This window comes from Phoca vitulina, unplaced genomic scaffold (assembly GCF_004348235.1).
Source record: "Phoca vitulina isolate PV1807 unplaced genomic scaffold, GSC_HSeal_1.0 scaffold77, whole genome shotgun sequence".
Classification (NCBI taxonomy): domain Eukaryota; kingdom Metazoa; phylum Chordata; class Mammalia; order Carnivora; family Phocidae; genus Phoca; species Phoca vitulina.
The window spans coordinates 899,849-914,346 of record NW_022589780.1 but is presented as its reverse complement, the minus strand read 5'-3'; the positions used below and the strand labels follow the sequence as shown (position 1 = coordinate 914,346).

General features: G+C 37.0%; 1 protein-coding gene across 1 annotated transcript in view; it reads right to left on the bottom strand.

Moving 5' to 3' along the window:
• The window catches only part of TEX11 (testis expressed 11), a 299,352-nt gene that overhangs the window by 142,795 nt on the left and 142,059 nt on the right, over positions 1 to 14,498 (bottom strand). The gene's annotated exons all lie outside the window — the stretch shown is intronic.

Here is a 14,498-nt window from a genome sequence, read left to right as displayed (position 1 = left end):
ATTTGCGAATGAGCAAAACATGCAAGATAAAACTGTTATCTGAGCTTAGGTAATATCATCAAATGTCTAAATAAGCCTATTTGTTAACAATAAATTATTTAATTCAATTTGTTTAATTTATTAAGCCACAAACATTTTCTTATCATGAACACCTATAGTCAGATAATCATCTCTCTAATATCTAATTTATGCTTCTGCTTCTAGAACTGATGCCAATTTATAAAAATTGGAACATGAGATCCGGTAAAGACACATGAACTGACATTAGAAATTTACTAGTCCCTTGTGGTAAGAACTTTTATGATCTACTCTTAGTAACTTTCAAATATACCACACAGTAGTGTTAACTATAGTCATGTTATACATTACATCCCCAGTATTTATTTATCTTCGAACTGGAGGTCTGTACCTCTTGACCAACTTAAGCCATTGTGATAGACACCTTAAACTTTATCCAGTGCTGAATGTAAATTATATCTCAACAAAACTGAAAGAGAAAAAAGAAACTTACCAGTTCCCTCTGCCAGCAACTCCTTTTAAAAAATTTATTTATGCTTGATTATACAAATAGTACAACAGTATATTCTGATTATTTAAAAATGCAAATAGTTCATGGATTGGAAGACTTAATATCATTAAGATGCCAATAATACCAAAGCAATCTACAGATTAAATGTAAACCCTGTGAAAATCCCAATGACATTTTTTGCAGAAATGGAAAACTCTGCCCTAAAACTCATATGGAATCACAAGGGACTCCAAACAAAGCTGAAAGTCTAGCAATTCCTGGTTTCAAAATTTACTACCAAGGTAATCAAAACAGTGTGGTACTGGCATAAAGACTGATATATACATTAATGGAATAAAATAGAATTCAGAAATAAAATGTCACATATATAAACTAATGATTTTCAACAAGGGTGTCAAGACCATTCAGTAGGGGAAAGAACAGTCTATTCAACAAATGGTGTCAGGAAAAACGGATATCCATATTCAAAAGAATGAAATTGGACATTTATATTATACTATATACAAAAATGAACTGAAAATGGGTCAAATGACCTAAACAGAAGAACTAAAGTATAAAACTTTTAGAAGAAAACATAGGGGAGGGTCGCCTGGGTGGCCCAGTTGGTTAAGCGTCTGCCTTCGGCTCAGGCCATGATCTCAGGGTCCTGGGATCGAGTCCTGCATCAGGCTCCTTGCTCAGTGGGGAGCCTGCTTCTCCCCCTGCTTGTGCTCTCCCTCTCTCTCTCTCTGACAAATGAATAAATAAAATCTTTTAAAAAAAAGAAAACGGAAAAATCTTCATAACATTGGATTTGGTAATAATTTCTTAGATATGATACCAAAATCAGAGGTAACAAAAACAAAAATAAACTGGACTACATTAAAATTAAAAACTTTTGTGTATTAAAGGATACAACAGAGTGAAATAGGCTCTCTATGGAATAATATGGAGAAAATAATTGCAAATCAAACTGATACAGGGTTAATATCCAGAATATATAAAGAGCTCCTAAAACTCAGAAACAAAAAAAGCAAACAACCTGATTTAAAAACTGGCAAATAACCTGAATAGGTATTTTCTCCAAAAAAGATATACAAATGGTAATAATCACATGAAAAGATAATCTACATCACAAATCATTAGGGAAATGCAAACCAAAACCACAATGAGATACCATCTTACAGCCATTAGGATGGCTACTATCAAAACAAACAAAAACAAGTGTTGGCGAGGATGTGAAAAAATTGGAAACCTTGTGCACTGTTGGTGGGAAATGTAAAATGATACAGCCATTATGGAAAACAATATAGCAAATTTCTTTAAAAAATTAAAAACAGAATTTCCGTATGATCCTGGAATTCTATTTCTGGGTATAAACCCAAAATAACTGAAAGCGGGGTCTCAAAGAAATATTTGTACACCCATGTTCATAGCATTATTCACAATAGCCAAAAGGTGGAAGTAGCCCAAGTCTCCATCAATGGATGAATGAATAAATGAAATGCAGTATATACATACAATGGAATATTATCCAGCCTTTAAAAGAGAGGGAATTCTGACAAATGGTTGAACTTTGAGAACATTATGCTAAGTGAAATACACCAGTCAGAAAAAGACAAATACTGTATAATTTCACTAATATGGGGTACCTATACTAGTCATTCATAGAGACAGAAAGTAGATTAGTGGATGCAAGGGACTGGGGGGAAGGGGGACTGAGGAGTTATTGTTCAGTGGTCACGGAGCTTCAGTTTTGCAGAATGAAAAGAGGGCTATGGAGATTGGTTGCAAAACAATGTGAAGGTACTTAACACTAGTGAACTAGACACTTAAAAATAGTTGAGATGATAAATTTTATGTTATGTGTATTTTACCAGAATTTAAAAAAACTTTTTAAAAGTTTTTAAATAAAAAATTGCAAATAGTAAAAATAAAGCTTATGTTTCTGAGGACCCTACCCTGTCCCAGTCCCTTTCTCAGAGGTAGACACTTCTAAGATTAGTAAGTATCCTTTCCAGTCCTTTCCTGGTACACTTATATGCATGTCTGTACTTACAGAAACATAGTTTTTAAAATATTTAAGTGACGGGGAGCCTGGGTGGCTCAGATGGTTAAGCGTCTGCCTTCAGCTCAGGTCATGATCCCAGGGTCTTGGGTTTGAGCCCCGCATCGGGCTCCCTGCTTGGTGGGAAGCCTGCTTCTCCCTCTCCCTCTACTGTCCCCCCTGCTTGTGCTCTCTCGCTCTGTCAAATAAATAAATAAAATCTTAAAAAAAATAAAATATATAAGTGACATATTATGCATACGTTGCTTCTTTTTCTCTCAATACCATGTCTTAAAGAGTTCATTACATATAGATTTACCTTATCTTTTTTAATTCCCACATAGTATTTTATTGTATAGAGATACCTTACTTTTCTTATCTATTCCTCTACTGATGATACTCAAGATGCTTTCAATGTTTCACTATTACAAGCCATGTTCTGGCAAATATCCTTGTAAACATGTGAAGTACCACCTATAAATACCAAGGAGTAAAACTGCTGAGTATGAGTAACTTTAAATTTTGATCCTGTCAATTTGTCCTCCAAAAGAGTGGGTGCTGGAGAAGCTGTCAACTTGGAAATGTCAGTAGGTGCATATAAAATTTTCAATTCCATCAGCATCACCTAATATAATAATGAAACTTTAGGTTTTGCCAATTTGATACTCTGCCAACCCATCCTGAATCAGAAGCCTTCGTCTCAAGTTCTGCTTGATTTTTAAACTTTTACTATCCCTTTTCTCCTGGAATTCTCCTTCACAACTAAAAAGAAAGAGGAAAAAAAATTCCTACCCAAATATCAGAAGACAACTACATAAATCATTTAACATAGATTTCTTTTTTACACAGAAATCTATATGAAAGGAAAACAACTTTGGCCATTCCTGTCATCGATTCTGGAGAAAAATAACTTAAAAACTATAAAAATCATTGTTCCCATGAAAAGCCCAAATTTTCTTCAAACATTACAGATGTGAAATATTTAATGGCATGATACAAGATACTGTTCTTAGAAAGAAGAGAATATTTCCTCTTTCAGGAAACCTTCTTATACCAACATAAGGAGACTTAGTAATGAAAGGGGGGCGCCTGGGTGGCTCAGTCGGTTAAGCGTCTGCCTTCAGCTCAGGTCATGATCCCAGGGTCTTGGGATTGAGCCCCACATCGGGCTCCCTGATCAGCCGGGAGCCTGCTTCTCCCTCTCCCCCTACCCCTGCTTGTGCTCTCTCTGTCAAATAAATTAATTAATTAAAAAAAAAAAGAAAGTAATGGGGTGCCTGGGTGGCTCAGTTGTTAAGGAACCGAGCCCCGCATCAGGTTCCCTGCTCAGCAGGAAGCCTGCTTCTCCCTCTCCCACTCCTCCTGCTTGTGTTCCCTCTCTCGCTGTCTCTCTCTGTCAAATAAATAAATAAAATCTTAAAAAAAAAAAAAGGTAATGAAAGGTTACAAATACTGGGTCGGTATAGTTTCTATGCTAAGTAGTGTGCTAAGCACCTTACACTATCTTATTAAATTTTTATATTAACACCATAAAGTGTGTTGCATCATACTCATTTTGCAGTTGAGGCTCAGAAAGGCCATAAAACACATAAAATAGAAACAAAAGCAGCATTCAGGATTTGAATCCAAGTCTGTTTACCCCTAGAGTTTTTCCCATTGTACTGTACCGACTTTCTGTGAAAATAATATTCAGGATCACAGTAACAGTGGTCATAGATGTGATTCAAAGGAAAATTATTTAACTCCCATATTAAGTGTTTTCATTATTTCAAGTTAACTATAAATCATTTTAATTGGATTCCTCTTCCTCCCATAAGAGATCTGTACAAATGCTAAAGATGTGATCAAAATAAATACTGACAATTAGGATCTAATAAAGTAATATGAACTGCTGCCGGGAATATGCCACCATCTAAATAATCTCCATCTACAGAGAGTAATGCAGACGTTTCTTTAAGGCCGTCCACATTTCTTTAAGCCCTTTCACTCACCCAACCAGGCCACTCAAGGCATTCACAGCTCAGTGTAGGTAGGCTCTGACCCTGGCAGTGAATCCAGGCTCCCTCTGTTGCCTCTCCTGGATCCACACTTGCAGCAACTTTCCCTTCTCTCTAAGACCCATGCCCTATCCAGAGGCCTCACTTACTGTGAGCTCTCAGGAATCTGTTACTTGGGCATGATGGCCTCTCTACCTTTTCTCTGGAGCCCTCAACCCTCAGGGGTCTGAAGGAAAGGAACAGGCCCCTCAACAAGCCCTCCTGAAAGCCAATGGCCCTTTACATTCTTTGTTTCTTTCAGACTATGTGACTAAACCATTAGCTGTAAAGAAAAATGAGTATTTTATCAATATATAATTGAAAGAGGAAACAATTGTTAGAGGAAAAAGATACAATGAAGGAGAAAAAACTAAAATTTATTATATTAGAATAAAAGAAAAGAACTGCAAAACAAGATTATTGAGGCTGAAAATAGCAATTCAGGTAATGGAATAAAAATGTAGATAAATACATATACAGAATCTTGAAATAGGCATATTAAAAAGGATTTAGAAATGCTAATTTACAGAAATTATACCCGTAAGAGTGTATACACATCAGTTATACCTTTATGTTCTGGAAAGAATATATACATCAGTAAATGACACAGGGTGCAGAAAAGAGTACACATAGCAAGGTTGAGATTGCCTATACTTAGAAAGGCCTTGTGCACAGGAAACAACAGGTGCTGGTGAGGAAGCAGAGAAGGGGAACCCTCTTGCACTGTTGGTGGGAATGCAAACTGGTGCAGCCACTCTGGAAAACAGTGTGAAGGTTCCGCAAAAGTTAAAAATAGAACTCCCCTAGGATCCAGCAATTGCACTACTAGGTATTTACCCAAAGAGTACAAAAATATGAATTCAAAGGGATACATGCACCCCAATGTTTATAGCAGCATTATCTACAATAGCCAAATTATGGAAACTGCCCAAGTGTCCATCGACTGATGAATGGATAAAGAAGAGGAGGTACACATACACACACACACACCAGAATATTACTCAGCCATCAAAAAGAATGAAATCTTGGGGCGCCTGGGTGGCTCAGTTGGTTAAGCGACTGCCTTCGGCTCAGGTCATGATCCTGGAGTCCCAGGATCGAGTCCCGCATCGGGCTCCCTGCTCGGCAGGGAGTCTGCTTCTCCCTCTGACCCTCCTCCCTCTCATGCTCTCTGTCTCTCATTCTCTCTCTCTCAAATACATAAATAAAATCTTTAAAAAAAAAAAAAGAATGAAATCTTGCCAATTGCAATGATGTTGATGGAGCTAGAGTGTATTATGCTAAGTGGAAGAAGTTAGTCAGAGAAAGACAAATACAATATGATTTCACTCATATGTGGAATTAAAGAAATAAAACAAACAAGCATAGGGAAAAAAGGGAGAGAGAGGCAAACCAAGAAACAGACTCTTAACTACAGAGAACAAACTAATGGTTACCAGAGGGGAGGTGGCGGGGTGGGGGGGATCGTGTGAAACAGGTGATGGGGATTAAGGAGTGTACTTGGAGCACCAGGTGTTGTATGGAAGTGTTGAAACACTAAATTGTACACCTGAAACTACTATTACACTGGATGTTACCTAAATGGAATTTAAATAAAAGCTTAAAAAAAGAAAGGCCTGCTTGAAAAGTTGGCCCTTGGCTGACATCTGGTCACTTGGCTGGTAAACAGTTCCCTACACTGATATAAAGCATTCCATTAATACTAAGGGTGGCTCACTATGTCTAGACTGCACAAACAAAATGGTATCTGGAATCTTGGTATGCACTAGGGAGGGGTACCTACGTGAGCATCCCCATGTAAAGCCTGAGGGACTTAGACTCTAATGAGTTCCCTGATAAACAACAGTTCACACATGTCATACTCACTGCTAGAGGAATTAAGCATGTCCTGTGCAACTCTAATGGGAAGGAACTCTTGGAAGCTTGTTCCTGGTGTCCTTCCTTCAGACTTTGGTCCTAGTGCCTTTTTGAAAAAAAATATTTTATTTGACAGAGAGAGAGCGAGTGAGTGCAGAAGCAGGGGGAGTGGGAGAGGGAGAAGCAGGCTCCCTGTTGAGCAGGGAGCCCAGTGTGGGGCTTGATCCCAGGAACCTGGGATCATGACCTAAGCCAAAGGCAGACACCCAACCAACTGAGTCACCCAGGTGCCCCGACTTCTCTTCTTTCCTAATGTAAACCTTTAATGATAAAAAAAAAAAACTGCCCGCTTAGTGTGCTGCTATATCTGTATGCCACAAATTTTGATGTATTGTTTTCAGTTTAACTCAATTATCTTTCTGGTATTGATTTCTATTTGATCTGTGTTACCAGAGAAAACACTCTATGTTTTTATTTCTTTTAAGTTTCTTTCTTTCTTTTTTTTGGCCCAGAATATAGTCTATTTCAACATATATTCTATGGACACTTGGAAAGATTGTGTGTTCTGCTGCTGTTTGATGAAGTCTACTGTAAATGTCAGTTAGATCCTGAGAGTTGATGAGTATGTATCTTAGCTGGTTTTTTTCTATTTCTATGAATTTTTGACAGAGAGTGTTGAGGTCTCCAACTCTAATTGTGGACTTGCTTATTTCTTCTTTTAGTTCTATTAGGTTTTGCTTCTTGTGCTTTGTAGCTGTGTGTGTATGTGTCTATGTGTGTGTACAGGTTTATATCTTCTTTTTTATTAGTAATAATCATAGCTAAATTTCTTACAATGAAAGGCTACAAAGTGAATCAATAAAAGTAAAGATAAAAGGCACTAGGACCAGGGGTGTCCAGGTGGCCTCAGTCAGTTAAGCATCTGCCTTCAGCTTAGGTCACGATCCCAGGGTCCTGGGATCTAGCCCCACATCAGGCTCCCTGCTCAGCACAGAGTCTGCTTGAGATTCCCTCTCCTTCCCACTCTGACCCTCCTCCTGCTTGTGTGCGCGCTCTCTCTTTCTCTAGTCTCTAAAATAAAATCTTCTAAAAAAGAACAGAAATTAATAAAATTTTAAAACAACAATAGAAAAAAATCAATAGAAAAGCTGAAGTTGGTTCTTCAAAAAATATATAACAGAAAAGACATAGAGATGACCAACAGATACATTAAAAGATGCTCAACATCACTTATCAGGGAAATGCAAATCAAAACTACAATGAGATATCAGCCTATACCTGTCAAATGGCTCAAATAAGAAGATAACAAGTGTTAGTGAGGAAGTGGAGAAAAGAAACCCTTGTGCACTGTTGGTGGGAATGCAAACTGGTGCAGCCACTATGGAAAACAGTATGGAGGTTCCTTAAAAAATTAAAAATAGAAATACCATATGATCTAATAATTCCACTACTGGATATTTATCCAAAGGAGAAAAAATACATTAATTCAAAAAGATATATGCACCCCTGTGTTTACTGAAGCATATTTCACAATAGCCAAGATATGGAAGCATCCTAAGTGTCCATCAATAGATATATATAGATATATATGTATAGATATAGATATAGATATAGATATCTACAATGGAATATTAAGCAGCCATAAAAAAGGAATGAGATCTTGCCATTTGTGACAACACAGATGGTCCTAGAGAGTATTATGCCAAGTGAAATAATTCAGACAGAGAAAGACAAATACCACATGATTCCATTTACATGTGGAATCTAAAAACAGAAAAAAGTGAATCACAGACCTGTACCTCTGAAACAAATAATACATCATATGTTAAAAAAAAAAAAAAGAAGAAGAAGAAGATAGCAGGAAGGGAAGAATGAAGGGGGGAAAATCGGAGGGAGAGACGAACCATGAGAGACTATGGACTCTGAGAAACAAACTGAGGGTTCTAGAGGGGAGGGGGGTGGGGGATGGATTAGCCTGGTGATGGGTATTAAAGAGGGCACGCTCTGCATGGAGCACTGGGTGTTATACGCAAACAATGAATCATGGAACACTACATCAAAAACTAATGATGTAATGTATGGTGATTAACATAACATAATAAAAAAAAAGAAAAACTAAATAAATAAAATTTTTTTAAAAAAGTGAATAAACAAAAAGCAGAGTAACACCTCTAAATACAGATAACTGACAGTTGCCAGAGGGGGAAGGGGTGGGTAAACAGGCAAAATGGGTGAAGTGGAGTGGGAGATACAGGCTTCCAGTTATGGAATGAAGTCACAGGAATAAAAGGAATAGCATCAATATGATCACTGATACTGTAAGAGCGTTGTATGGTGACAGCTGTAGCGACATTTGTGGTGAACAAAGCATAATGGTATAAAGATACTGAATCACTATGTTGTACACCTGAAACTAATAAACAGTGTGTGGTCAATTATACTCAAATTAAAAAATATATATATAAAAATTGATAACCATATGACTGTGAGATAAAAAGAGACCAGACTCAAATTACCAATATCAGGAATGAAACAGGATATCATTACAGACCCTGCATACATCAAAAGGACAAGAGAACACTATGAGCAATTCCACATACATAAATTTAACAAGTTTGATGAAATGGACCAATACCCCCAAAAGCACAAAACTAACACAATTCATCAGTATAAAATATATAATTTGAATAACCCTACAACTGTTAAGGACATTGAATTTGTAATTTAAAAACTCATGAAAAAAATTTAAAAAATTAAAACTCCTAAAAAAGAAGTTCCAGGCCAAAATAGTTTCACTGAATAATTCTACCAAATACTTAAGAAAGAATTAACACTGATTCTATACAATATCTTCCAGACATAGAAGAGCGAACACTTCCCAATTCATTTTATCAAGACACTATTAAGGGGCGCCTGGGTGGCTCAGTCGGTTAAGCGGCTGCCTTCGGCTCAGGTCATGATCCCAGAGTCCTGGGATCGAGCCCCACATCGGGCTCCCTGCTCAGCGGGAAGCCTGCTTCTCCCTCTCCCACTCCCCCTGCTTGTGTTCCCTCTCTGGCTGTGTCTCTCTCTCTCAAATAAATAAATAAAATCTTTAAAAAATAAAATTAAAAAAAAACAAATGTGTGTCTATACATGAATGTATGGTACCTATCGTTTATATATGTGTCAAAACTTATTGAATTGTCCACTTATTTTAAATATATGCATTGAATTTTATATCAATTACACTTCAATAAAGCTGTTTTTAAAAAATAAGAGGGACACCTGGGTGGCTCAGTCGTTAAGCGTCTGCCTTGGGCTCAGGTCATGATCCCAGGGTCCTGGGATCGAGTCCCACATCAGGTTCCTTGCTCGGCGGGAAGCCTGCTCCTCCCTCTCCCACTCCCCCTGCTTGTGTTCCCGCTCTCGCTGTCTCTTTCTCTCTGTCAAATAAATAAACAAAATCTTTTAAAAAAATAAAAATTAAAAAAAATAAGAAAATAAAGGAAATTGGGCATTACTTCGCATAAGTGCTAGAGGAGGATGGGAAGGCCAGTTAGAACTGTCATGAACTCACTGTCACCTTGCACAGAGAACCCTGGAGATTGCTCTAAAAACACTGTTACATTTCTGAGGAATGTACTAAGTACTCATTTACAGGTAATATCAAAATCTCTGCTGCTTGGAGTTAGTTTCATAAAAAACAAAGGACAAGTTAGCCAAATATAATGAATTCTGAGAATCTGTTATGTGTTAGAAATATAGGGTATATAACTGATAATCCTTGAAGGACTAAGAACGATAAATTGTTATAATGCTGGTAGGCATACAGACATCACTGATCTTCTGGTTTGATAATAACAACCATTTTCTACTTAAGGGTATAAATAATCTACACATAGAAAGTAACCTTTTCATTGAACCCTAATTTTAGGCTACACCTGAAGAACCCAGCTTTGGCTGCAACTATTCGCTTTGCAGTTGAAAAAACCCACTTAGCAATCTAGTTGATCTGGCATTAGAGAGTCCCCCAACCTGTAGCTTTGCCATATATAACCTTTAAAGATATGGATCTCGTAAAGTATTTTGTGTGTGTGTGTGTGTTATGTGGCCATCCTATTTATGGCTGTTAGACTTCAGTTCACAAACTAGCAGCTTAATGAGAATCCCACAATCATAGGATTTAGAGCTAGAAGAAACCTTAAAGTTTATTTATTCAAACCTTCTCCACCCCCTCATTTACAGAAGCACTGGAGGCTTTGGTTTTCTTTTGTTGCTGTAACACATTATCACAAATTTAGCAGTTTAAAACACCCATTTATTGGGGCACCTGGATGACTCAGTCAGTTAAGCACCCGACTCTTGGTTTTGGCTCAGGTCACGATCTCAGGGTCGTGGGATCCATTCTCAGCGTGGCGTCTGCTTGAGATTCTCTCTCTCCCTCTGCCCCTCCCCTCACTCACACGCTCTCTCTCTAAAATAAATAAATAAAATCTTAAAAAAAAAAAAAACCCCATTTATTATTTCACAATTCCGTAGGTCAGAAATCTAGGCAGGCTCACCTGGGAATTGTGCTTAGGGTCTCAAAAGGCCAAGTCAAGGTATTGGCTGGCCTGGGCTCTTATCTGGGGGCTTTAGAGGAGAATTTCCTTCTAGGGTTATTCAGGGATTGGCAAAAATCAGTTCTGTAAGGCTGTGGGAACTGAGGTCTCATTTCCTTACTGGCCTTCAACTGGGATTTGTTCTCAGCTCCTAGATGCCGCCTGAATTCCCTTTGACCAGTGTTTGTGCTTTGAATGTATCTGACTTCACTCTGCATACCTCTTCTGCTTTTAAGGGCTCGTGTGATTATACTGGGCACACCCAGATAATCAAGGATAATATCCTTATTTTATATTCAACTGATTAATAGCTTTAATTACATATACATAATCCCTTTTGCCATGTAAGGTAACATATTAACACTTCCAGGAATTAGGATATGGATGGACCTTAGGGGCCATTATTCTGCTTTTCACAGGCCCTGAGAAGCTAAATGACTTGTCTGAGGTCATTCAGTTAGTAGCAAGGACTCATTCCAATACACCTCACGTTGCCTCTTGCTGACATATACTCACTGCTCATGCTAAATAGCATTTTAGTAATCATCACTTCAATGCCTGTAAATGGCTCAGAGTTAGTAAAATTGTCCTGTAATTTACTCTAAGGCACAGCTCACAACTGCACAATAAATGAGCAAGTGATGCTCACAAAACTGCTTAAGAAGCTAAATGTAGTATCTCAATCATGTCCAGTACTACTAGCCTTATATAAAATGGTGAACATGAATTCTATTCTGTAGATACATGGCTCAACTTGATAAAATATTAGTTTCAATACTTCTTCAAAAGTAATAATAGCCAAAGTCTACTGAATGCTTATTATGTCCCAGGAATATTACACAAATTAATTTAATCCTCAGACGTACAGGTATGTTCCTTCTATACACAATTTGTCGAGGGTTTTGTATCATGAAAGGATATAAATTTGTCAAACACTTTTTCTGCATCTCTTGGGAGAATAATGATTTTTTGTGCAGTTGAGATACAATATTATATTAGTTTCAGATGTACAATATAGTGATTCAACAGTTATATACATTCCAAAGTGATCACCATGCTAAATCTAGCTACCATCTGTCACTATACTACGTACATACTACATATTACTAACTATATTCCCTGTGACAGACATTGTATCCCTGCGTCTCATTTATTTTATAACAAAAGTTTGTATACTTTAATCCCCTTCACCTATTTTGCCCATCCCTCACATAAAATCATGATTTTTATCTTTCATTCTATTAGTGTACTATATCAACCGCATTTATTGCTTCGCATATAGTGAGCCATCCTTGCATCCCAGGGATAAGTCCCACTTGGTAATGCTGTTTAACCTTTGCATCCCAGGGATAAATCCCACTTGGTAATGCTGTTTAACCATTTTAATGTGTTGTTGAATTCGGTTTGCTAATATTTTGTTGCAAATGTTTGCATATATATTCATCAAGAGTACTGGTCTATACAAATGCCACATGATTTCACTCATACGTGGAATTTAGGAAACAAAACAGATGAAAATATGGGAAGAGAAAAAAAGAGAGAGAGAATAACAATAGAGAACTATAAGGGTTGATGGAGGGAAGTGGGTGGGGGATGGTCTAGATGGGTGATGGGTATTAAGGAGGGTACTTGTTATGATAAGCACTGGGTATTATATATAAGTGGTGAATCACAAATTCTACTCCTGAAACACTACATGTTAACTAACTAGAATTTAAATAAAAATTTCGGGGAAAAAAGAATATTGGTCTATAGTTTTCTTACAGTGCCCTCATCTGGCTTTGTTATCAGGTAACGCTGGCCTCATAAAATGAGTTTGGAAGTATTCCCTCCTCTTCGGTTTTTTGGAAGAGTTTGAGAAGGACTGGCATTAATTCTTTGAACGTTTGGTAAAATTCACCAGTCAAGCCATCTGATCCCTGGCATTTCTGTGTTGGGAAGTTTTTGATTACTGATCCAACCTCCCTACTCATTACTTTCTGTTCAGATTTTCTATTTCTTCCTGATTCAGTCCTGGTAGGTTGTATGTTTCTAAGATTTTATCATTTCTTCTAGTTTATCTAATTTGTTGGCATGTAATTGTTCATAATATTCTCTTATACTCCTTTATATTTGTGTGATGTCAGATGTAATGTCTCCTCTTTCATTTCTAATTTTGAGTCTTCTCTTTTCTTAGCCTAGTTAAAGTTGTATCAATTTTATCTTTAAAAAAAAAACTACCTCTTCATTTCATTGATCTTTTCTATTGTTTTTCTGGTCTCTATTTCATTTATTTCCTCTCTGATCTTCGTTACTTCCTTTCTTCTGCCAACTTTGAGCTTAGTTTGCTTTTCTTCTAGTTCCTTGAAGTATAAAGTTAGGTTGTTTATTTGAGATCTATTTTCTTAATATGTGCATTTATTGCTATAAACTTCCCTCTCAGAACTGCTTTTGCAGCATCCCACAGATTTGGGGGTGTTGTTTCCATTTTCATTTGTTTTGAGATATTTTTTATTTCCCTTTTGATTTCTGCTTTGACCCATTGGCTGTTTCAGAGTGTGTTGTTAATTAAACACTCCTGTTGAAAATTTGTAGATTTTCCTGCTTGCCTCTTCTTACTGACTTCTAGTTTCATTCCATTGTGAATGGAAAAGATACTTGGTATGATTTCAATCTTCTCAAATTTGCTAAAACTTATTTTATGATATTATCTATCCTGGAGAATATTCCATGTGCACTTGAGAAGAATGTGTATTCTGCTGCTGTTGGATGGAATGTTCTTCTATAAATGTCTATTGGGTCCATTTGATCTAACATATGGTTCAAGTCCAAAGTTTCCTTGTAGATTTTCTGTCTGGCTTGCTGAAAGTGGGGTACTGAAGTCTGCAACTATTATTTTTCATGTTCTTTCATTATCATCACTTCCCTCAATTTCCTATACTGGAATCTCTGAGAGTAAGATTCCTTATTTGTATAGTTTATGGCAAGAACTTATCTGGATAGTTCATGGCTTTACTGTGGAAATGTTTAAAAAAAGATAGGTTCTGAAGATAGTGTGGGGCTGGCAAATTAGTTACTAACATGGTTGAAAAAAAGCAAAAACAGCAAAAGGCAGTACAACAACTCAAAACAATATAATTTTAATACCAAATATGTAGGCAAGAATAGTTTTATCTTTATAAATCACCCACTTTCTAGGCCCTCTTTGGAGACACCAAAATATTCTGATTGTATTTATTTCATAATTATGAACTATTCTTCCCCATTAGGCAGTGATCTTCTTGAGACCAAGGACTATATATTATTTAATTTCTGTATCTTTAATGCCCAGCGACAAAATAACTGATACACTGTAGGAACTCAGGTGGGAAAGAATGCATTCCCGCTACTATCAACCTAATTCAGGTTCTTATCACTTCATATGTGAGCCACCAGTGATGATTCTTATTTGATTTTCCTACTTCTAATCTCACCCCTCTCAACTTCTT